Source organism: Pseudophryne corroboree, chromosome 1, assembly GCF_028390025.1.
Source record: "Pseudophryne corroboree isolate aPseCor3 chromosome 1, aPseCor3.hap2, whole genome shotgun sequence".
NCBI classification, from domain to species: Eukaryota; Metazoa; Chordata; class Amphibia; order Anura; family Myobatrachidae; genus Pseudophryne; species Pseudophryne corroboree.
Genome location: NC_086444.1, coordinates 1,205,680,552 through 1,205,706,638, shown reverse-complemented (window position 1 = coordinate 1,205,706,638; position 26,087 = coordinate 1,205,680,552).

Genomic DNA, 26,087 nt, shown 5'->3' with positions numbered 1-26,087 from the left:
GCCATAGGTGTCCTTGGCAAGAAAGGATATGGAGTCATGCTAGCAACAGGCAAGTGCATTGTGCAAAATAAAGGAGAGACTGTTATAGCAACAGCAGCCCGTTGCAAGGGACTGTGCATCCTACACATGGAAAAGTGTTGTGCGATCACTGCCTCAGAGACAAGTCAGACTATGGAACTATGGCAATACCACCTGGGGTGTGAAAATGTTCAGAAATTTGTTTCATTGGACATGGCGCCAACTAGAGATGAACAGGTCCGGTTCCCTGAGAACCGAACCCCCCAAACTTCACTACCCGAGCCCGGCTCGAGTTTTTCCGCCTGACTCAGAAACCAGAACGAGGCAAAACGTCATCATCCCACTGTTGGATTCTCACGGGGTTTGGATTCCATATAAGGAGCCGCGCGTCGCCGCCATTTTCACTCCGGCATTCGAGAGTGTAGCGAGAGGATGTGTCTCCGTCCTCAGTGTCTGTGGAGGGAAAATGGGATGGCGATTCCAGTGATGTCTTGTGCTGCTCAGTCCAGTGTAGTGTCTTATGCTGCATCAGTCCAGACATAGTGGTGGTGTCCTCTGCTGCTATATGTCCAGTTTAGCTGTATAAGTCCAGTGCAGTGGTTCTGTGTTGTGCTGCATAAGTCCAGTGGTGGTGTCTTGTGCTGCATCAGTCCAGTCACAGTGGTGGTGTACTCTGCTGCTATATGTCCAGTGATGCTGTATAAGTCCAATCCAGTGGTGCTGTGTTGTACTGCATCAGTCCAGTGGTGGTGTCCCTGTGCTACTGTATAAGTCCAGTGGTACTGCTGTATAAATCCAGTGATACTGACGTATATGTCAAGTGGTACTGCCGTATAAATCCAGTGATACTGCCATATATGTCCAGTGATACTGCCGTATATGTCAAGTGGTACTGCTGTATAAATCCAGTGATACTGCCATATATGTCCAGTGGTACTGCCATATAATTCCAGTGATACTGCCATATACTGTATGTCCAGTGGTACTGCCGTATAAATCCAGTGATACTGCCGTATATTTCCAGTGGTACTGCCGTATAAATTCATTCCAGTGGTACTACTGTATAAATCCAGTGATACTGCCGTGTATGTCCAGTGGTACTGCCGTATAAATCCAGTCCAGTGATACTGCCGTATATGTACTGTGGTACTACCGTATATGTCCAGTGATACTGCTGTATATGTCCGGTGGTACTGCCGTATAAATACAGTCCAGTAATACTGCCATATATGTCCAGTGGTACTGCCATATAATTCCAATGATACTGCTTTATATGTCCAGTGGTACTGGAGTTTAAATCCAGTCCAGTGAAACTGCCGTATAAGTCCAGTGATACTGCCATATATGTCCAGTGGTACTGCCGTATAAATCCAGTCCAGTGGTACTGCCGTATAAATCGTGATACTGCCATGTATGTCCAGTGGTACTGCCGTATAAATCCAGTCCAGTAATACTGCCGTATATGTCCAGTGGTACTGCCGTATATGTCCAGTGATACTGCCGTATATGTCCAGTGGTACTGCCGTAAAAATCCATTCCAGCGATACTGCCATATATTTCCAGTAATACTGCCATATAATTCCAGTGATACTGCCGCATAAATCCAGTGGTGCTGCAGTATAATTCCAGTGATACTGCCATATAAATCCAGTCCAGTGGTACTGCCGTATAAATCCAGTGGTACTGCCATATAATTCCAGTAAATACTGACGTATAATATCAGTGGTACTGGCATGTAAATCTAGTGATACTGCCATATAAATCCAGTCCAGTGGTACTGCCATAAAATTCCAGTGGTACTGCCATATAAATCCAGTGATACTGATATATAATTCCAGTGGTACTGACATATAAATCCAGTCCAGTGATACTGCCGTATAAGTCCAGTGATACTGCCATATAACTCCAGTGGTACTGTTACTGCCGTATAATTCCAGTGGTACTGGCGTATAAATCCAGTGATTCTGCCATATAATTCCAGTGGTACTGGCTTATAAATCCAGTCATACTGCCATATAAATTCAGTCCAGTGGTACTGCTATATAAGTCCAGTGGTACTGCTGCATAATTCTAGTGATACTGCAGTATAATTCCAGTAATACTGTCGTATAAATCCAGTCCAGTGGTACTGCCGTATAAGTCCAGTAGTGTTGCCGTATAATTCCAGTGATACTGCCGTATAAGTCCAGTGGTACTGCTGTTACTGCCATATAAGTGCAGTGGTACTGCCGTATAATTCCAGTGATTCTGCCGTATAATTCCAGTGGTACTGGCATATAAATCCAGTGATACTGCAATATAAATTCAGTCCAGTGGTACTGCTGTATAAGTCCAGTAGTACTGCTTTATAATTCCAGTGATACGGCCTTATAATTCCAGTGATATTGTCGTATAAATCCAGTCCAGTGGTACTGCCATATAAGTCCAGTGGTACTGCCGTATAATTCCAGTGATACTGCCGCATAAATCCAGTGGTGCTGCAGTATAATTCCAGTGATACTGCCATATAAATCCAGTCCAGTGGTACTGCCGTATAAATCCAGTGGTACTGCCATATAATTCCAGTAAATACTGATGTATAATATCAGTGGTACTGGCATGTAAATCTAGTGATACTGCCATATAAATCCAGTCCAGTGGTACTGCCATAAAATTCCAGTGGTACTGCCATATAAATCCAGTGATACTGCCATATAATTCCAGTGGTACTACCGTATAAATCCAGTCCAGTGGAACTGCCATATAAATCTAGTGGTATTGCCTTATAATTCCATTGATACTGCCATATAATTCCAGTGGTACTGCCGTATAAGTCCAGTGGTACAGCCATATAAGACCAGGCGTAATGCTGTATAATTCAAGTGATACTGCCATATAATTCCAGTGGTATTGGCGTATAAGTCCAGAGATACTGCCGTATAAATCCAGTCCAGTGGTACTGCCGTATAAGTCCAGTGTTACTGCCGTATAATTCCAGTGGTACTGGCGTATAAGTCCAGTGATACTGCCGTATAATTATAGTGGTACTGCAGTATAAATCCAGTGATACTGCCATATAAATCCAGTCCAGTTTTACTGCCGTATTAGTCCAGTGGTACTGCCGTATAATTCCAGTGATGCTGCCATATAATTCCAGTGGTACTGGTGTATAAGTCCAGTGATAATGCCGTATAAATCCAGTCCAGTGGTACTGCCATATAAGTCCAGTGGTACTGCCGTATAATTCAAGTGGTAATGCCGTATAAATCCAGTGGTTCTGTCCTGTTTATTATTTACTACATTTACAGGGATTGTCCTGTGTGGTGTAGGGATACGCTGTCCTGTGCCGCATATTGTGTTATATAACTCCAGAAAACTAATGGAGAACAAAAATTTGGAGGATAAAATAGGGAAAGATCAAGAAACACTTCCTCCTAGTGCTGAAGCTGCTGCCACTAGTCATGACACAGACAATGAAATCCCATCAACGTCGTCTGCCAAGGCCGATGCCCAAAGTGATAGTAGAGGGCATGTAAAAACCAAAAAGCCAAAGCTCAGTAAAAATACCCCAAAAAATCAATTGAAAGGTTCTGAGGAGAAATGTAAACTTGCCAATATGCCATTTAAAACACGGAGTGGCAAGGAACGGCTAAGGCTCTGGCCTACAGTATGTTCATGACTAGTGGTTCAGCTTGACATGAGGAAGGAAACCCTCATCCTTCCACTAGAAAAATTATAAGAGTTAAGCTGGTAAAACACAGCAAAGAACTGTGCGTTCTAAGATGGTATCACAAATCCCCAAGGAGAGTCCAAGTGTGTCGGCGGTTGCGATGCCTGACCTTCCCTCTGCAATTGCTGGAAGTAGCACACACAGTTCAGTTTCTGATATTCAAATTGAAGATGTCACTGTTGAAGTACACCAGAATGAGGATATTGGTGTTGCTGGCGCTGAGGAGGAAGTTGACAATGAGGATTCTGATGGTGATGTGGTTTGTTTAAATCAGGCACTGGGGAAGACAGTTGTTCTCCATGGGATGAATAAGCTCATTGTGATGCCTGGGCAAAATACCAAAAAAGCCACCTCTTCAGTGTGGAATTATTTCTCCACAAACCCGGACAACAGGTGTCAAGCTGTTTGTTGCCTCTGTCAATCTGTAATAAGTAGGGGTAAAGACATTAACCACCTAGGAACATCCTCCCTTATACGTCACCTACTGATCATTCATCAGAAGTCAGTGTCAAGTTCTGAAACTTTGGATAAGAGTATAAGCAGTCCACTGACACCTAAATCCCTTCTTCCTCTTGTACTCAAGGTCCTGCAAGGCACATCACCAACTGCCTCAACGTCAACTTCCTCCGTCAAGAACATCAGCAGTCCATGTCACTGGCAAGACTGAGGAGTCCTCTCCTAACCGGGATTCCTTCTGAGGATCCTTGAGGGGTATGCCTGCTACTGCTGTTGCTGCCGCTGCTGTTGTTGCTGCTGGGAGTTGATCGTCATCCCAGAGGGGAAGTTGGAAGACCACTTGTACTACTTCCAGTAAGCAAAAGACTGTCCAACAGTCCTTTGTGAGGAAGATGAAATATGACAGCAGTCATCCTGTTGCAAAGCAGATAACTGAGACTTTGACAGCTATGTTGGTGTTAGACGTGCATCCATTATCCGCCATTAGTTCAGTGGGACTTAGAGAATTGATGGAGTTAGTTTGTCTCCGGTACCAAAACCCATCTAGGTTCCACTTCACTAGGCAGGCGATACTGAGAATGTACAGAGACATCAGAAAAAGTATCCTCAGTGTCCTAAAAAATGCAGTTGTACCCACTGTCCACTTAACCATGGACATGTGGACAAGTGGAAGAGGGCAAACTATGGACTATATGACTGTGACAGCCCACTGGGTAGATGTATTGCCTCCCGCAGCAACAACAGTAGCAGAGGCACAAGTAGCAGCATCTCACAAATGCCAACTCGTTCCTAGACAGGCTAAGCTATGTATTACCGCTTTCCGTAAGAGGCATACCAATGACAACCTCTTACGGAAACTGAGGGACATCATCACATAATGAGTTACCCCAATTAGACTCTCTTGGTGATTTGTGATATCGGACAACGCCACCAATATTGTGCGTGCATTACATCTGGGCAAAATCAAGCACGTCCCATGTTTTGCACATACAATTAATTTGGTGGTGCAGAATTTTTTGAATAATGGCAGGGGCATGTATTCGATGCTGTCGGTGGGCCAAAAAATTGCAGGCCACTTTCGACATTCAGCCACCGCGTGCCGAAGACTTAAGTTCCAGAAAACACTCCTGAACCTGCCCTGCCATCACTTGAAGCAAGAGATGGTAATGAGGTGGAATTCTACACTCTATATGCTTCAGAGGATGGAGGAGCAGCAAAAGGCCATTCAAGCCTAAACATCCACCTACGATATAGGCAAAGGAGGGGGAATGCACCTGACTCAATTGCAGTGGAGAATGATTTCCATCTTGTGCAAGGTTCTGCAACCCTTCAAACTTGCCACACGTGAAGTCGGTACAGACACTGCCAGCTTGAGTCAGGTCATTCCCCTCATCAGGCTTTTGCAGAAGCAGCTGGAGAAATTGAAGGAGGATCTAAGACGGAGCGATTCCGCAAAGTATGTGGGACTTCTGGATGGAGCCCTTCATTCACTTTGCCAGGAGTCAAGGGTGGTCAATTTGATGAAATCAGGGCGCTACATTTTGGCCATCGTGCTCGATACTAGGTTTAAAGTCTACGTTGTATCTCTCTTTCCAGCAGACACAAGTCTGCAGAGGTTCGAACACCTGCTGTTGAGAAAATTGTCAACTCAAGCGGAACATAACCCGTCAACAGCTCCTCCTTCATTTTCTCCCACAACCGGGGCTGCGAGGAAAAGGATAAGATTTCCTAGCCCACCCACTGGTGGTAATGCAGGGCAGTCAGGAGCAAGTGCTGACATCTGGTCCGCCAACGACTACTGACATGTCTACTGTCACTGCATATGATTCTGTCACCATTGAAAGAATGGTGGAGGATTATATGAGTGACAGCATCCAAGTAGGCATGTCAGACACTCCGTATGTATGCTGGCAGGAAATAGAGCCAATTTGGAGGCCCTTGCACAAACTGGCTTTATTTTACTAAGTTGCCCCCCCTCCAGTGTGTACTACGAAAAAGTGTTTAGTGCAGCCGGTAACCTTGTCAGCGATCGGCGTAGGAGGTTACTTCCACAAAATGTGGAGAAGATGACTTTCATCAAAATGAATTATAAATTCCTCCAGGAAAACCTTTACCAGCAATTGCCTCCAGAAAGTACACAGTGACCTGTGATGGTGGATTCCAGTGGGGACGAATTAATACTCTGTGAGGAGGAGGAGGATGCACACACTGAAAGGGGTGAGGAATCGGAGGATGAGGATGAGGTGGACATCTTGCCTCTGTAGAGCCAGTTTGTGCAAGGAGAGATTGATTGCTTCTTTTTTGGTGGGGGCCCAAACAAACCAGTCATTTCAGCCACAGTTGTGTGGCAGACCCTGTCACTGAAATTATTGGTTTGTTAAAGTGTGCATGTCCTGTTTATACAACATAAGGGTGGGCGGGAGGGCCCAAGGACAATTCCATCTTGCCCCTCTTTTTCTTCTTTGCATCATGTGCTGTTTGGGGACTCGTTTTTTAAAGTGCCATCCTGTCTGACTCTGCCGTACAACTCAAAGGGGTACTGCCATGTAAGTCCAGTCCAGTGGTGCTGTCTTGTGCTGCATCAGTCCAATGGTGGTGTCTTGTGCTGCCATAAGTCCAGTGGTGGTGCTGTATATTATTTACTCCAAATAAAAGGGTTATATACTGTACATTACTTATATTATTATCCAAATAATTTTTACAGGGTTTTCCCTGTGTGGTGTAGGGGTACGCTCGCCTGTGCTGCATATTATTATAATAGCGCCAAATAAAAGGGTTATTATTATCCAAATTAATTTTACAGCCTTTGCCATGTGTGTGTGTGGTTTAGGAGTACACTCTCCAGTGCCACAAATATTGTGCGTGTATTACATCTGGGCAAATTCCAGCACGTCCCAAGCTGTTTGTGCCGCACACTTGTGTCGTTTAGCTTAGTCATACAGCTACCTCAGTGCACCTCTTTTTCTTCTTTGCATCATGTGCTGTTAGGGGCCTAGTTTTTAAGTGCCATTCTGTCTGCCATTGCAGTGCCACTCCTAGATGGGCCAGGTATTTGTGCCGCACACTTGTGTCGCTTAGCTTAGTCATACAGCTACCTCATTGCACCTCTTTTTCTTCTTTGCATGGTGTGCTGTTTCGGGCCTAGTTTTTTTAAGTGCCATCCTGTAGGCCATTGCAGTGCCACTCCTAGATGGGCCAAGTGTTTGTGCCGCACACTTGTGTCACTTAGCTTAGCCATCCAGCTACCTCATTGCACCTCTTTTTCTTCTTTGCATTATGTGCTGTTTGGGGACTAGTTTTTAAATCTGCCATCCTGTCTGCCACTGCAGTGCCACTCATAGATGGGCCAGGTGTTTGTGCCGCACACTTGTGTCGCTTAGCTTAGTCATACAGCCACCTCGGTGCAACCTTTTGGCCTAAAAACAATATTATGAGGTGTGAGGTTTTCAAAATAGACTGGAAATGAGTGGAAATGAATGCTATTGAGGGTAATAATACCGTAGGATCAAAATTACCCCCAAATTCTGCGATTTTAGCTGTTTTTATGTGTTTTTCAAAAATCATCCAGATCCAAAACCAAAACACGAAAGGTTGGTTTTGGCAAAACCAATCCAGATCCAAAACACGAGCATGGAACCAGAACCAAACCAAAACACGAAAAGTGTCCGCCACACAACTCTATCGCCAACCCCTATGTTTTGGTTCTGGTTATGGGTCTGTATTAACCTCGTGTTATGGTTTTGGATCTGTATTTTTTTTTTCAGTTGATAAAAACAACTACAATCACATAATTTGAGCATTTTTTTTGTTCCTACAGTATTAGTAACCTCAATAACAGTAATTTACATTAATTTCCTCTAAATTTTGACCACCTCACAATATTCTTAAGCAGTATTGGCTAGGGCTGGCTGGCTAAACTAAGCAACAAATTAGTGGCACAAACACACAGCATGTATATCCAGGGTCAGACTGGCCCACAGGGGTTCCAGGGAAACCATCGGTAGGCCCACTCTTTCCTCTAAGGATCATGGTAGATATGTTGCATTACACTGCACTAAACTATTGTGTATTTCAGCCACACCCCCATTGTAGGCTGGCCACACCCCTAAGTATGGGCCCCTATAACTGCATTCCCCCGGTGGGCCCTTCATGCCCCAGTCCGACACTGTGTATATCTGTTTAGACATGTGCAAATTTGTAATGAAAAGACTGTCCCCAATGCCCCGTCACCCCCCAAAATATATAATGTTATGAAAACAAAAGTGGTCCAAGATGGATATGTCTTTGTGCCCTCCCACCCATGTTTGTGGCTGAAGTGTTTGGTTAGTTTGGGCCTCCACCAGTGGCGCTTTAAGAGACGAGGCGGCCCGTGTGCTCCCTCCTCCATACGGGCCCCCTCCTCTCTGCAGGAGGGCTGTAGAGTCTGAGCACTAGAGGGCTCAAACTCTAATGCACATGCGCAAATCTCCAGGAAAATGGCGCGGTGGCCATTTTCCCAGTGATTTCTCTACTGCGCATGTTTGAACAGCGCCGTTGACATCGGCGCGGGACTCCGGAGGGGAGAGTATTAAAAAAAATGGATGCAGTGTGTGTGGTGTGGGCCCCCTCTGGACTCAGAGCCCCGTGTGCACCGCGGGTGTGGTTCGTTTTATCGACAGTATCTAGGTCGACAATGTTTAGGTCGACCACTATAGGTCGACAGTCACTAGGTCGACATGGATAGAAGGTCGACAGGGTTTCTAGGTCGACATGTGCTAGGTCGACAGGTCTAAAGTTCGACATGAGGATTTTTTTTTTTGTGTCGTTTTCTTCGTAAAGTGACCGGGATCCCAAATTAGTGCACCGCGTCCCCTCGCATGGCTCGCTACGCTCACCATGCTTCGGGCATGGTGCCTTCGCTCCGCTACCACTTCACTCGGCACACTTTACCGTTCCAATCGTAGTCCACATGGATCGTTAAGTATGAAAAGAAAAGAAAAAAAGTGGAAAAACTCATGTCGACCTTTAGACCTGTCGACCTAGCACATGTCGACCTAGAAACCCTGTCGACCTTCCATCCATGTCGACCTAGTGACTTTCGACCTATAGTGGTCGACCTAAACATTGTCGTCCTAGACACTGTCGATCTTCAGACCGGATCCCGTGCACCGCACACACTGCACTCATTATAGCCGAAGTAGTTTCACACTATGTCTAGCGAAGCTTTTCAGTCGCACTGCTGGCCGCAGAGTGATTGACAGGAAGTGGGCGTTTCTGGTTGTCAACTGACTTTTTTCAGGGAGTGTTCGAAAAAACGCAGGCGTGCCAGGAAAAATGCAGGTGTGGCTGGGCGAACGCGGGGCGTGTTCGTGACGTCAAAACAGGAACTGAACAGTCTGAAGTGATCGCAAGCGTTGAGTAGGTCTGAAGCTACTCTGAAACTGCACAAAATTTTTTTGTAGCCGCTGTGCGATCCTTTCATTCGCACTTCTGCTAAGCTAAAATACACTCCCAGTGGGAGGCGGCATAGCGTGTGTACGGCTGCAAAAAACAGCTAGCGAGAGATCAACTCGGAATGACCCCCTAAGTCAAGTCAATACAACCGGACATCCGGCTTAGTACAATAGTGACATGAGATTACATAAACACACATTATAAACAGTAGACCAACGTCGCAAGTCCGTAATGTCTTTGTCGAAATCCTGAAAATGCAAAAGAGGGGCAACAGACTAACATCTCGAACAGAGACTTGACAATCACACATATGAGGTTCCTTGTAGAGAATTGTGTAAATATCAGAGCCTGGTTATCCCGAGGTATGGTCCCCATCAATGTATGGTCCCCATCTACGATGAAGTCTAATTACATAATTTTCTACATCTAAAAGTGCAGAATATGGGGGGTAATTCCAAGTTGATCGCAGCAGGATTTTTGATAGCAACTGGGCAAAACCATGTGCACTGCAGGGGAGGCAGATATAACATGTGCAGAAAGAGTTAGATTTGGGTGGGTTATTTTATTTCTGTGCAGGGTAAATACTGGCTGCTTTATTTTTACACTGCAAATTAGATTGCAGATTGAACACACCACACCCAAATCTAACTCTCTCTGCACATGATATATCTGCCTCCCCTGCAGTGCACATGGTTTTGCCCAGTTGCTATCAAAAATCCTGCTGCAATCAACTTGGAATTACCCCCATATTATGGAAGTTTAAGAAGACGTGATTGCAATTCTGTAAGAGTATGGGATTTCTTAGTAATCCAATATTTTAAAATCAGTTGTTTCGCCACTGTAACCAGCAATGTTAAAAATGGAATCAAATGTTGCATATGTGGGGCCAGTACCCAGACTGCAAAGTCCACCAGAATAAATGCTACCGGATTCAAAGTAAAAGTTAGCGAAAAATGGGACTTAAGAAACGGCGGAAGTTTATGCCAGAATCGGCGGACATGTCCGCACTCCCACATGTTATGGATAAATGTCGCAGGGGAGTGGTGGCATTTCGGACAATTTCCAGTATCCTCTACTACATAATGTTTTCACTGTGCCTGTGAGATATATGCCCTATGCAAAGTTTTAAAATGTACCTCTTGTAAAGCAGAGGACTGAAATAAATGTAATATAGGGCCTAATTCTGAGTTGATCGCAGCATCAAGTTTGTTAGCAATTGGGCAAAACCATGTGCACTGCAGGTGGGGCAGATGTAACATGTGCAGAGAGAGTTAGATTTGGGTGGGGTGTGTTCAAACTGAAATCTACATTGCAGTGTAAAAATAAAGCAGCCAGTATTTACCCTGCACAGAAACAATATAACCCACCCAAATCCAACTCTCTCTGCACATGTTATATCTCCCCCCCCCCCCCCCCCCTGCAGTGCACATGGTTTTGCCCAATTGCTAACAAACTTGATGCTGCGATCAACTCAGAATGACCCCCTTAGGGGGTAATTCCAAGTTGATCGCAGCAGGATTTTTGATAGCAATTGGGCAAAACCATGTGCACTGCAGGGGAGGCAGATATAACATGTGTAGAGAGAGTTAGATTAGGGTGGGTTATATTGTTTCTGTTCAGGGTAAATACTGGCTGCTTTACTTTTACACTGCAAATTAGATTGCAGATTGAACACACCACACCCAAATCTAACTCTCTCTGCACATGTTATATCTGCCTCCCCTGCAGTGCACATGGTTTTGCCCAATTGCTAACAAAAATCCTGCTGCAATCAACTTGGAATTACCCCCTTAGTGTCACAATGGCCAAACAACTGTACTGAATTACGGTCGGAGATAGAGCACGAGTCCATCTATCTACCAAATTACATTGAAAACCTTCTACACAAGAATGCAACAACTCTGAATATAAATAACGAGTCCTAAACACTGTACTCTGGGCTGCAACTACAAGGGAATTGATCGGGTTGCAAAGTGCCGTCTCCACCATAGCATTTGGTAGAGAATGGACATAATGCCTGATTTGTAAATAAGCAAAGAAACAATTGTTTGTCAAACTAAACCTATCTCTCAACACTACGAAAGAACACAAAGTACCACCTGAATCAAACACATCGTTGACTCTGCTTATGCCTTTCGCCTTCAGGCGATGAAAAATTGCACATTCCATACCCGGTGGAAAGGATGGGTTACCCCTCAATGATACATAATTCAATACCCGTGGATTCCACTGAAGACGCTTATTAATGTACCACCAGGAAGAATGTGTGTCTACAATGAAAACGTTGTTAACCATTTCAGGGGGAAGAAGTTGTTTTGGGGTATGTGAAAGAGCAGCTGGTGAAAAGGGGAATACTAGTGCACATTCCAAACTATGGCCCTCATTCCGAGTTGATCGCTTGCAAGCTGCTTTTAGCAGCATTGCACACGCTAAGCCGCCGCCTACTGGGAGTGAATCTTAGCTTAGCAGAATTGCGAACGAAAGATTCTCAAAATTGCGAATAGAAATTTCTTAGCAGTTTCTGAGTAGCTCGACACTTACTCTGCCACTGCGATCAGTTCAGTCAGTTTCGCTCCTGGTTTGACGTCACAAACACACCCAGCGTTCGCCCAGACACTCCCCCGTTTCTCTAGCCACTCCCGCGTTTTTCCCAGAAACGGCAGCGTTTTTTCACACACACCCATAAAACGGTCAGTTTCCGCCCAGAAACACCCACTTCCTGTCAATCACACTCCGATACACCAGAACGAAGAAAAAAACCTCGTAATGCCGTGAGTAAAATACCAAACTTCTTAGCAAATTTACTTGACGCAGCCGCAGTGTGAACATTGCGCATGAGCAGTTAGCGGAAAATCGCACCGATGCGAAGAAAAATAACGAGCGAACAACTCGGAATGAGAGCCCTATAATTGGTGTAAACACTGCATTCCAACGTCAAGTCTAAAACATAACAAAAAAGGACTGAGTGGGTAAACTGTAATAAATTTGGTAAATTTAGCCCTCCATCTTTCCAAGATGCCTTAAGTACATTACGTGAGATTATAGGTTTTCCCGATTTCCAAATGAATTTATGTATCAAGGAATGCGCATAACTAATGTCAGTAAAGGATAAATTAACTGGAAGCATTTGAATAACGTAGGAAAGTTTTGGGAAAATCACAGATTTGACCAATGCTATTCCATCCATCAATGATAAAGGTAATAGTTTGCAGATATTCAATAACTTGGAAATATCTTGAAGTACTTTAGAGAACTTAAGTTTCTATAAGTTTGTTAAAGTCACCGGTACTTGTATCCCTAAATACATGTGTGAGTTGACCCCTCTAATGGTGGATAAAGGACCAGTAACAGGGATGCATTCTGTGGAATTTATAATAGGCAATAATTCAGATTTACTAACATTAAGCATATATCCTGAGAATTCTCCAAATTCATGTGTAATCTCAAAAAGTACCGGGATCGTATGCGCTGAACGAAACATAAATAGAAGCATGTCTTCTGCAAATAAGGCAACACGCAAATAAACCTCACCAATTAGTATCCCATGATATAGCTAATGTGATCCTTTTTGGGGGGCACTGATTTGTTGCTTTTTAAGATGACACTGCTAGCCCTTCTTTACCAGTGTGAAAGCCCTTAATTTCATGTGCCCTTTCTTAAACTAAAACTTTCTGCCCCCTGGACCACCTTTAGTAGATGTTGTACTATCATGAGTGACAGCAGCTGCAGCGCTAGTATTTTGTTGCTGTTCCTGCTTTTCTCTCAACTAATCATTATCCATATCGATGAACACACATTAGTTGTAGAAAAGAAACAGTCATAGTATTTAATTATTTATTTTAACTTTTTTTGCAAATTACAACTCACACTGCAGACTGATAGTGCTTATAATATATTATAATGCAGGAGATTACAGCCTGTGGATTCACAGTACTTATATGATATGTGAATGCAATTGGGTACGGTCTGTGGCGTCACAGTACTTATATATTATGTGGATATGGTGGGGTATGGCCTGCGGAGTCATAGTACTTATATGTTATGTGAATGCAGTGGGGTACAGCACCTACACCACACACCAGTTGTACAAAAAAAATTATGGTATTTATTTATTTTCTATTTCTTTTGCAAATACAGACTTACACTGCAGACTGAAAGTGCTTCTATTTATGTAGACACAGTGTAGTACAGCACGCACAACAATTTGTACAAAAATAACTATTTTTGTTTTTTAACTTTTTTCTTTTTTAACTTTTTTTAATCTTTTTAACTTTTTAAACTTTTTTGGATGGACACTGGACAGGTATGTCAGCAGCACTGGAGTGGATGGACACTGGACAGATGCATAAACAGCAGGGATGTGTGGTGAGGTAAATAGTTCAAGATGAACTGGCTAGTACTAAAGCCAGATTTACACACAATACAGTATATGAGCCAAAGGGTTCATGTGGGCATTATACAAAGGTGCAGCAGCATATGCATGTGGGCATTATACACAGGTGCAGCAGCATATGCATGTGGGCATTATACACAGGTGCAGCAGCATATGCATGTGGACATTATACAAAAGTTCAGCAGTATAAATTGGAAATTTGCTGAGTTTTGATCAGAGATGTGCAGAAAACACTGCCCCACCTGCCATAGACTTTTTACTCCAGCGTTTTGACAATAAAAATTAGAATAATACAAAGAAGATATTTCTGAGATAGTCTTTGTATTTTTCATATACTTCATACAGTGAAAACTCTGGCGCAAATGCAGTGGCGGAACTAGCGAGCGGTGGGCCCATGTGCGACAAAATGCTTTGCCCCCCCCCATCTAAGTCCACCGCCTCACCCCTGGAGAGGATCTGGTGAGGGGGACCTGCTCAGGGCCAGGGAAATGGATACCTAGCAACAGTGCCGTAATTAGTCATTTTAGTGCTGTGTGCAAGAAACGGCATCGGAGCCCCGCCCCTCTATGTAAAACGGGCGTCAAAAAATAGGGGCGTTTCTTCGTGGGGAAGGGGTGTGGCCACAAAATAATACCAATTCATATAACGGTGCACAGTAGTCTCCATTATTCAAATTACGCCGCACGGTAGTACCACTACATCAGGTAGAGACCCTTTTACACATTACGGCGGACAGCTTCCCCTTTTTTACACATTACGGCAGACAGCGTCCCCCTTTTTACACATTACGGCAGACAGTGTCCCCTTTTTACACATTACGGCAGACAGCGTGCCCTTTTTACACATTACGACAGACAGCGTCCCCTTTTTACACATTACGGCAGACAGCGTCCCTTTTTTACACATTACAGCAGACAGCGTCCCTTTTTTACACATTACAGCAGACAGCGTCCCATTTTTTGCACATTACAGCAGACAGCGTCCCATTTATTACACATTACGGCAGAAAGCGTCCCAATTTTTGCATATTACGGCAGACAGCGTCCCATTTTTTACACATTATGGCAGACAGCGTCCCATTTATTGCACATTACGGCAGACAGTGTCCCATTTTTTGCACATTACGGCAGATAGCGTCCCATTTATTACACATTACGGCAGACAGTGTCCCATTTTTTGCGCATTACGGCAGACAGCGTCCCATTTATTACACATTACGGCAGACAGCGTCCCATTTTTTGCACATTACGGCAGACAGCGTCCCATTTTTTGCACATTACGGCAGACAGCGTCCCATTTTTTACACATTACGGCAGACTGCGTCCCCTTTTTACACATTACGGCAGACAGCGTCCCTTTTTTACACATTACAGCAGACAGCGTCCCATTTTTACACATTACGGCAGACAGCGTCCCATTTTTTGCACATTACGGCAGACAGCGTCCCATTTATTACACATTACGGCAGACAGCGTCCCATTTTTTGCATATTACGGCAGACAGCGTCCCATTTTTTACACATTATGGCAAACAGGATAGATAGATAGATAGATAGATAGATAGATAGATAGATAGATAGATAGATAGATAGATAGATAGAATAGGTTCCGCTGGCTCAGGCTCCTCATGCAGCTTCTGGCAGGGGAGAAGAAGGAGGAGGGAGGTGGAGGAGGGAGCCGCAGCAGCGCTATGTCATTGGTAGAAGCGCTGCTGCTGCTGGCCCTCTCCTTTACCATAGGCTGCCCTCCGCCGCTGTGAATGCTGGGATGCGATGCGCATCCCAGCTTTCACAGCAGCGGAGGGCAGCCTATGGTAAAGGAGAGGGTCAGCAGCAGCAGCGCTTCTACCAATTACACAGCGCTGCTGCAGCTCCCTCCTCCACCCCCCTCCTCCTCCTCACCCTCCGTAGCCGGTGCGCATCCTCTCCTCGACGGCGGCACACAGCGGCAGCCAGGCGGCATGTAATGAGTCAGTTTGACTCATTACATGCCACTCTGGCTTTGGGCCCCTTGACAGTGGCGGGCCCCAGTGCAAGGCTCTGCCTGCACTGGCACTAGTTCCGCCTCTGCACAAATGTTAGTATGACAGGAAAGGATCTGCCTCACCTGTCTCACCCCACCGCACGTTACTAGTGATTCACACCTGATCGCTGGGCTGCTAAATTTGTTGTGCTGCGTTCAGATAGTCGCCGCCCAAGGGGAGTGTATATTCGCTGTGCAAGTGTGCGATCCCATGTGTACGCTGAGTTGCAAAAAACCCTCAGTCAGCGAACAGCTGCAAATCTGTCTGCTTCTCACTCACCATTGAATGATTTTTCCAGTGTGTGCAGTCTCTGCGCAGTCCCAGGACTTACTCCTACAGTGTGATGAGAACAGGCTGATCGGGGCCGGAGATGATGTCACTCACCCTCCCTGAAAATGCTTGGGCACACCTGCTTTTTCCCTGATACTCCCAGAAAATGGTCAGTTACCACCCACACGACCACTTCATGTGGGTCATTCCGAGTTGAGCGCTAGCTGCATTCGTTCACTGTGCAGCGATGAGGCAAAAAAAGGCACTTCTGCGCATGCGGCGCAATGCGCACGCACGTCGTACTATTACAAAGACCGATGTAGTTTTACACAAGGTCTAGTGAAGCTTTTCAGTCGTACTGCTGGCCGCAGAGTGATTGACAGGAAGAGGGCGTTTCTGGGTGTCAACTGACCGTTTTCAGGGAGTGTTCGGAAAAACGCAGGCGTGCCAGAAAAAACGCAGGCGTGGCTGGGCGAACGCAGGGCGTGTTCGTGACGTCAAAACAGGATCTGAACAGTCTGAAGTGATTGCAAGCGCTGAGTAGGTTTTGAGCTACTCTAAAACTGCACAAAAAAAGTTTGCCGCCGCTCTGCGATCCTTTCGTTTGCACTTCTGCTAAGCTAAAATACACTCCCAGTGGGCGGCGGCATAGCGTTTGCACGGCTGCTAAAAACTGCTAGCGAGCGAACAACTCAGAATGACCCCCCCATGTCAATCACCTTGCGAACGCCCGTGCAAACAAAATTTTCACGCCATCCTGTCGCTGTCCGGTGAAGCCTGTTGTTGTTTGCTGATGCATGTGCGCATTGTGGTGAATAGGCATGCGCCGTCTATTGCTGATTGCCCGCTCTGTTCAAAAACACACAGCAACGATCAGGTCTCAATCCCCCCAGAGCATAGCAGCCACCAGAGTGCATGGAGTAAATGGTCACAGCACAGCAGCCACTGGAGCGTATGGAATGGATCGGCACAGCATGGATTAGACTGGAGTCAGTACAGTGTGAAATGGTGCATCGCTGCTGCAGGGACTTATATAGAATCTAAAATTCGTGAGCTCCGGATTATGACTTTTTGCCTAATTTTGAAGTCAGGAATTGGCGGGGAGATCCAAGCGGCAGGTCCGGATTCCCTCAGATTGGGTAAGCTCTGGTGGGCTTGGTTCTCAGAGAACTGAGCCCACTCATCATTAGTCTGAATTAGACACTGACAGTATGGATGGGTATCCGGTCAGATGGTCGACACTCATTAGGCCGACCACTATTTGTTGACATTGACATGGTCGACATGGACAAATGGTCGACACTTTAAAGGTCAACACATGAAAATGTCGACATGGTTTATTTTTTACTTTTTTGGGTGTCGTTTTCTACGTAAAGTGACGGGGAACCCCAATTAGTACTTTACAATCCACGTGGACTACGATTGGGAACGGTAACCTGTGCCGACCACAGTGGTAGCGGAGCAAGGCACCTTCGCCAAAGCGGGCCATGCGAGGGGAGGCGGTGCACTAATTGGGGTTCCCCATCACTTTACGTAGAAAACGACACCCAAAAAAGGAAAAAATAAACCATGTCGACATTTTCATGTGTCGACCTTTAGTGTGTCGACAATTTTCATGTGTCGACCATCAGTCCATGTCGACCATGTCAATGTAGACCAATAGTGGTCGACCTAATCAGTGTCGACCTTAACATTGTTGACCATTCATACCGGAACCGTATGGATGCCAAATTGCAGAGCAGGAGTTCTGAGGGAGCTAATGAAAGAAAAAATAAGAATTTACTTACCGATAATTCTATTTCTCATAGTCCGTAGTGGATGCTGGGAACTCCGAAAGGACCATGGGGCACAAAAGTAAAAGCTTTAGGACTAGCTGGTGTGCACTGGCTCCTCCCCCTATGACCCTCCTCCAAGCCTCAGTTAGGATACTGTGCCCGGACGAGCGTACACAATAAGGAAGGATTTTGAATCCCGGGTAAGACTCATACCAGCCACACCAATCACACCGTACAACCTGTGATCTGAACCCAGTTAACAGCATGATAACAGAGGAGCCTCTGAAAAGATGGCTCACAACAATAATAACCCGATTCTTGTAACTATGTACAAGTATTGCAGACAATCCGCACTTGGGATGGGCGCCCAGCATCCACTACGGACTATGAGAAATAGAATTATCGGTAAGTAAATTCTTATTTTCTCTGACGTCCTAGTGGATGCTGGGAACTCCGAAAGGACCATGGGGATTATACCAAAGCTTCCAAACGGGCGGGAGAGTGCGGATGACTCTGCAGCACCGAATGAGAGAACTCCAGGTCCTCCTCAGCCAGGGTATCAAATTTGTAGAATTTAGCAAACGTGTTTGCCCCTGACCAAGTAGCTGCTCGGCAAAGTTGTAAAGCCGAGACCCCTCGGGCAGCCGCCCAAGATGAGCCCACTTTCCTTGTGGAATGGGCTTTTACAGATTTTGGCTGTGGCAGGCCTGCCACAGAATGTGCAAGCTGAATTGTACTACAAATCCAACGAGCAATAGTCTGCTTAGAAGCAGGAGCACCCAGCTTGTTGGGTGCATACAGGATAAACAGCGAGTCAGATTTTCTGACTCCAGCCGTCCTGGAAACATATATTTTCAGGGCCCTGACTACGTCCAGCAACTTTGAATCCTCCAAGTCCCTAGTAGCCGCAGGTACCACAATAGGCTGGTTTAAGTGAAACGCTGAAACCACCTTAGGGAGAAATTGAGGACGAGTCCTCAATTCTGCCCTGTCCGTATGAAAAATTAGGTAAGGGCTTTTATAGGATAAAGCCGCCAATTCTGAGACACGCCTGGCTGAAGCCAGGGCTAACAGCATTACCACTTTCCATGTGAGATATTTTAAGTCCACAGTGGTGAGTGGTTCAAACCAATGTGATTTTCCTGGCCTCACACCACGCAACATATTTACGCCAAATACGGTGATAATGTTGCACAGTTACATCCTTCCTGGCTTTGATCAGGGTAGGGATGACTTCATCCGGAATGCCTTTTTCCTTCAGGATCCGGCGTTCAACCGCCATGCCGTCAAACGCAGCCGCGGTAAGTCTTGGAACAGACAGGGTCCCTGCTGGAGCAGGTCCTTTCTTAGAGGTAGAGGCCACGGGTCCTCCGTGAGCATCTCTTGAAGTTCCGGGTACCAAGTCCTTCTTGGCCAATCCGGAGCCACGAGTATAGATCTTACTCCTCTCCTTCTTATGATTCTCAGTACCTTGGGTATGAGAGGCAGAGGAGGGAACACGTACACTGACTGGTACACCCACGGTGTTACCAGAGCGTCCACAGCTATTGCCTGAGGGTCCCTTGACCTTGCACAATATCTGTCTAGTTTTTTGTTGAGGCGGGACGCCATCATGTCCACCTTTGGTTTTTCCCAACGGTTCACAATCATGTGGAAGACTTCTGGGTGAAGTCCCCACTCCCCCGGGTGGAGGTCGTGTCTGCTGAGGAAGTCTGCTTCCCAGTTGTCCACTCCCGGAATGAACACTGCTGACAGTGCTATCACATGATTTTCCGCCCAGCGAAGAATCCTTGCAGCTTCCGTCATTGCCCTCCTGCTTCTTGTGCCGCCCTGTCTGTTTACGTGGGCGACTGCCGTGATGTTGTCCGACTGGATCAACACCGGCTGACCCTGAAGCAGAGGCCTTGCTTGACTTAGGGCATTGTAAATGGCCCTTAGTTCCAGGATATTTATGTGAAATGACGTTTCCATGCTTGACCACAAGCCCTGGAAATTTCTTCCCTGTGTGACTGCTCCCCAGCCTCTCAGGCTGGCCTCCGTGGTCACCAGGACCCAGTCCTGAATGTCGAATCTGCGGCCCTCTAGAAGATGAGCACTCTGCAACCACCACAGGAGAGACACCCTTGTCCTTGGAGACAGGGTTATCCACTGATGCATCTGAAGATGCGATCCGGACCATTTGTCCAGCAGATCCCACTGAAAAGTTCTTGCGTGGAATCTGCCGAATGGAATCGCTTCGTAAGAAGCCACCATTTTTCCCAGGACCCTTGTGCATTGATGCACTGACACTTGGCCTGGTTTTAGGAGGTTCCTGACTAGCTCGGATAACTCCCTAGCTTTCTCCTCCGGGAGAAACACCCTTTTCTGGACTGTGTCCAGAATCATCCCTAGGAACAGCAGACGTGTCGTCGGAATCAGCTGCGATTTTGGAATATTTAGAATCCACCCGTGCTGTCGTAGTACTACTTGAGATAGTGCTACTCCGACCTCTAACTGTTCCCTGGACCTTGCCCTTATCAGGAGATCGTCCAAGTAAGGGATAATTAAGACGCCTTTTCTTCGAAGAAGAATCATCATTTCGGCCATTACCTTGGTAAAGACCCGGGGTGCCGTGGACAATCCAAACGGCAGCGTCTGAAACTGATAATGACAGTTCTGTACCACAAACCTGAGGTACCCTTGGTGAGAAGGGCAAATTTGGGACATGGAGGTAAGCATCCTTGATGTCCAGAGACACCATATAGTCCCCTTCTTCCAGGTTTGCTATCACTGCTCTGAGTGACTCCATCTTGAATTTGTACCTTTGTATGTAAGTGTTCAAGGATTTCAGATTTAAAATAGGTCTCACCGAGCCGTCCGGCTTCGGTACCACAAACAGCGTGGAATAATACCCCTTTCCCTGTTGTAGGAGGGGTACCTTGATTATCACCTGCTGGGAATACAGCTTGTGAATGGCTTCCAATACCGCCTCCCTGTCGGAGGGAGACGTTGGTAAAGCAGACTTCAGGAACCGGCGAGGGGGAGACGTCTCGAATTCCAATTTGTACCCCTGAGATACTACCTGCAGGATCCAGGGGTCCACTTGCGAGTGAGCCCACTGCGCGCTGAAATTCTTGAGACGAGCCCCCACCGTGCCTGAGTCCGCTTGTAAGGCCCCAGCGTCATGCTGAGGACTTGGCAGAAGCGGGGGAGGGCTTCTGTTCCTGGGAAGAGGCTGCCTGCTGCAGTCTTTTTCCCCTTCCTCTGCCCCGGGGCAGATATGAGTGGCCTTTTGCCCGCTTGCCCTTATGGGGACGAAAGGACTGAGCCTGAAAAGACGGTGTCTTTTTCTGCTGAGAGGTGACCTGGGGTAAAAAGGTGGATTTCCCAGCCGTTGCCGTGGCCACCAGGTCCGATAGACCGACCCCAAATAACTCCTCCCCTTTATACGGCAATACTTCCATATGCCGTTTGGAATCCGCATCACCTGACCACTGTCGCGTCCATAACCCTCTTCTGGCAGAAATGGACAGCGCACTTACTCTTGATGCCAGAGTGCAAATATCCCTCTGTGCATCTCGCATATATAGAAATGCATCCTTTAAATGCTCTATAGTCAATAGTATACTGTTCCTGTCCAGGGTATCAATATTTTCAGTCAGGGAATCCGACCAAGCCACCCCAGCACTGCACATCCAGGCTGAGGCGATTGCTGGTCGCAGTATAATACCAGTATGTGTGTATATACTTTTAAGGATATTTTCCAGCTTCCTATCAGCTGGTTCGTTGAGGGCGGCCGTATCAGGAGACGGTAACGCCACTTGTTTTGATAAGCGTGTGAGCGCCTTATCTACCCTAGGGGGTGTTTCCCAACGCGCCCTAACCTCTGGCGGGAAAGGGTATAATGCCAATAATTTTTTAGAAATTAGCAGTTTTTTATCGGGGGAAACCCACGCTTCATCACACACCTCATTTAATTCATCTGATTCAGGAAAAACTACGGGTAGTTTTTTCACACCCCACATAATACCCTTTTTTGTGGTACTTGTAGTATCAGAAATGTTCAAAACCTCCTTCATTGCCGTGATCATGTAACGTGTGGCCCTACTGGAAAATACGTTTGTTTCCTCACCGTCGACACTGGAGTCAGTGTCCGTGTCTGGGTCTGTGTCGACCATCTGAGGTAACGGGCACTTTAGAGCCCCCGACGATGTTTGAGACGCCTGTACAGGTAATAACTGATTTGCCGGCTGTCTCATGTCGTCAACAGTCTTTTGTAAAGTGCTGATGCTATCACGTAATTCCTTCCATAAGACCATCCAGTCAGGTGTCGACTCCCTAGGGGGTGACATCACTATTACAGGCAATTGCTCCGCCTCCATACCATTTTCCTCCTCATACATGTCGACACAACGTACCGACACACAGCACACACACAGGGAATGCTCTGATAGAGGACAGGACCCCACTAGCCCTTTGGGGAGACAGAGGGAGAGTTTGCCAGCACACACCAGAGCGCTATATATATATATACAGGGATAACCTTATATAAGTGTTTTTCCCTTATATAGCTGCTGTATTGATTTATCTGCCAAATTAGTGCCCCCCCTCTCTTGTTTTACCCTGTTTCTGTAGTGCAGGACTGCAGGGGAGAGTCAGGGAGCTTCCCTCCAACGGAGCTGTGAGGGAAAATGGCCCCAGTGTGCTGAGGAGATAGGCTCCGCCCCCTTCTCGGCGGCCTTTCTCCCGCTTTTTTAAGGAAAAACTGGCAGGGGTTAAATGCATCCATATAGCCCAGGAGCTATATGTGATGTATTTTTTGCCATCTAAGGTATTTTTATTGCGTCTCAGGGCGCCCCCCCCCCCAGCGCCCTGCACCCTCAGTGACCGGAGTGTGAAGTGTGCTGAGAGCAATGGCGCACAGCTGCGGTGCTGTGCGCTACCTTATTGAAGACAGGACGTCTTCTGCCGCCGATTTTCCGGACCTCTTCTGCTCTTATGGCTCTGTAAGGGGGACGGCGGCGCGGCTCTGGGACCCATCCATGGCTGGGCCTGTGATCGTCCCTCTGGAGCTAATGTCCAGTAGCCTAAGAAGCCCAATCCACTCTGCACGCAGGTGAGTTCGCTTCTTCTCCCCTTAGTCCCTCGATGCAGTAAGCCTGTTGCCAGCAGGACTCACTGAAAATAAAAAACCTAATTTAAACTTTTACTCTAAGCAGCTCAGGAGAGCCACCTAGATTGCACCCTTCTCGTTCGGGCACAAAAATCTAACTGAGGCTTGGAGGAGGGTCATAGGGGGAGGAGCCAGTGCACACCAGCTAGTCCTAAAGCTTTTACTTTTGTGCCCAGTCTCCTGCGGAGCCGCTATTCCCCATGGTCCTTTCGGAGTTCCCAGCATCCACTAGGACGTCAGAGAAACCCTTGAAAATATCAGGAGTTTGTGGGTATGGCCTTTGTGGACCGCAAGATGCTCAACGGAAAGTGTCAACAAGTGAACTGTCTACCACCAAGATGGAGTTTGTGATGTTTTCAGAGGCAGCTAAAAAGATCCCATGTTTGATAAAGACTTTGAACGACTCAAGTTTTTTTTGCAGAGGTGTGACGGTCAACCTTGAATGTGATGAGATGGAAATACAGTAGGCTTGCCTTCTGATATAGAATGTCATGATAGGTCTGAGTGTGTAGTCATCAAATGCCATTTCATTAGTAAGCTTGGTAGCTTATTCTACAGCCCATGCATTGCATGTGACCAACAAGAATGACATTGTTGATATGTCTACCAGAAATCAGGAGTCTTGTTTTTCTGTGACAGGAGACAGCTTGAGCGAAGCGGGGTGTTGAAACTAAAGTACTGCAGATCAGCGCCAATCTGTGCTGTGTGCCTGAGCTGGCAGACACTAGGACCCTTTATAGCAGGTCCTTCCTGCTGAATGCGCCAATTCACATTTGTAGCCTTGCTGCGCATTCATCTTCTCTGGTGTCCATGAACGATGGATGCAGCCCTGCCTCATCTGACCCCCCTACAGCCCAGAGGCTGAGGACATGTCCAGTGACACCACCGCTTACAGCTCTAACACTCAACTGTCCACCACAGTGAGTATAGTGCCAGATGGTGCACTACAATGTCCAGCAACTCTTGCTTGCTCCAGACTAACTCTGCACCACCTCCGTGCTATTTTCTGGTGCAACTACTGTGCCCCGGCATTATTTCTGTCTGAACTACCGTGTACCCACCTCTGTCTATCGATTTGAACCTCTGGTTGTGACCACAACACCACTACTATGAGCGTAACCCTTGACTTCTTTTACTGTCCTTAAACTGTTCTGAGACGTTGACCTTCACCTGCTTGATCATTCTCCTGGCTGATGGTTCTGTAAAATGCCTGTACAAACACATTTTCACTTCTTGGGAGCTGTTTAGAGGGCTGCAAGCTGTGTTGCCCCCAACAGTGAAGTCCATTTCGCTTTGCATGATGAATACCAAAGGATCCTTCAGCCAATCTTGCTCTGACAGCATACAATACCCCAGAAGTGCGATATTATCCCATAGTTGATCATAGTTGCATATGTTTGGGGACAAAACATGTGCAGTGGTAAATATCGCAAGATTTTCACCAAAGCAGAGATGCATATAACTCAGATTCAGGACCTCTGCTTTCTCTTCTGTCCGGTGCTCTGGAGAACTGTGACACCTTACAACAACTACAACAGTAATAATAATAATAATAATAATAATAATAATAATAAATCCACTACCAGCTCATTGAGAAACCGAATGATTGCTATAAGAATGAGGTAGTTTAAACCTCTTGGGTGGGGACTAGCATGAGTACTGATCACATGACTCAGCCGGCCTATAGTGTGACAGGAGGGGGGTGTCTGTGTCTGACTTCATTTAGAGACATGAGCTGTACCTCTTTGTTCTAGCGTTCCTATCCACTGTCCCCTATTATTTTTGTTGGTTGGTTGATTGATCATTAGTTGCAGTATCTTGCATTGGGAAAGAATCACGGCTCACAAGGCCAGGGGCAATTGTTTAATTTTGGGTGTGCTCACTTCATTGACTAGTTAATTGGCTGTACCACCCTTATGTGGTCAGCATCATCATCCAACCTCTGGATAACCTTTGTTTTGTTATAGCTGTATTTGAGCACCTTGGCCCTGATTCAGATTCGGATGGAAACAACATCGCTACTGCTTACTTGGAATCAACAGCGATAGTAACGTGTTATTATGGTATAAGTAAACACCTCCTGCATGCATAAAAAAATAGGAACAGCGCAAATAATCAAAATATCAATGGATTAAATTAATATTTATAAAAAAAATCTGGCTTGTTGAATAATATATTATAAACCCTTTTATTTAGACAATAAAATAAATATACAATATAACTATGCCTGACAAGCTCAGTACAATTCAAAGGGGTTGAGTGGGTTGATACACCAGTAATAAACCCGCAAGTCGAGGTCAATTTATGCACACCGGTGTGATCATGTATTATAGAACCATATATTGTTAATCCGAATGTGCACATTCAGATAATGATCTGGATAAATATTCAGCAAGGGAGAACATTACCCGCTTGTAATAAAATCCATTCATTCTATCGGCAAGAAGTCTCGCAAGATGTGTCATTTGACAGTTTCTTGGCAGTCCACAATAGATAATCTGAAAAATGCTGGTCTGGAATGGTGTAATCTGTCCAGATGGAACGGAGGTCATGCTGGTGATTCAATATGGATACTGGTTTATTGGTGTGATGCATTTCATCATGGAACACTCCCCCTGTCTCCCATGACTTCCATCCCTATTGCATCTGGGGAAGCAGCTTTGGATCACCTGCAAAACCATTAGCCAGCTGAGTGACCTATGACGTTACGCAGACTGGCAGCTCGCTCGCTCGCCCAGGCCAGGAAATCTCTGTTGGAATATGGAGACCCTGGCATGGGCACCCCCATAATTTTGATCTTCCTTTCTTTGCCACTATTCTTTCTCTTAAACATATATTTATTTAAATAAATAGCTATAA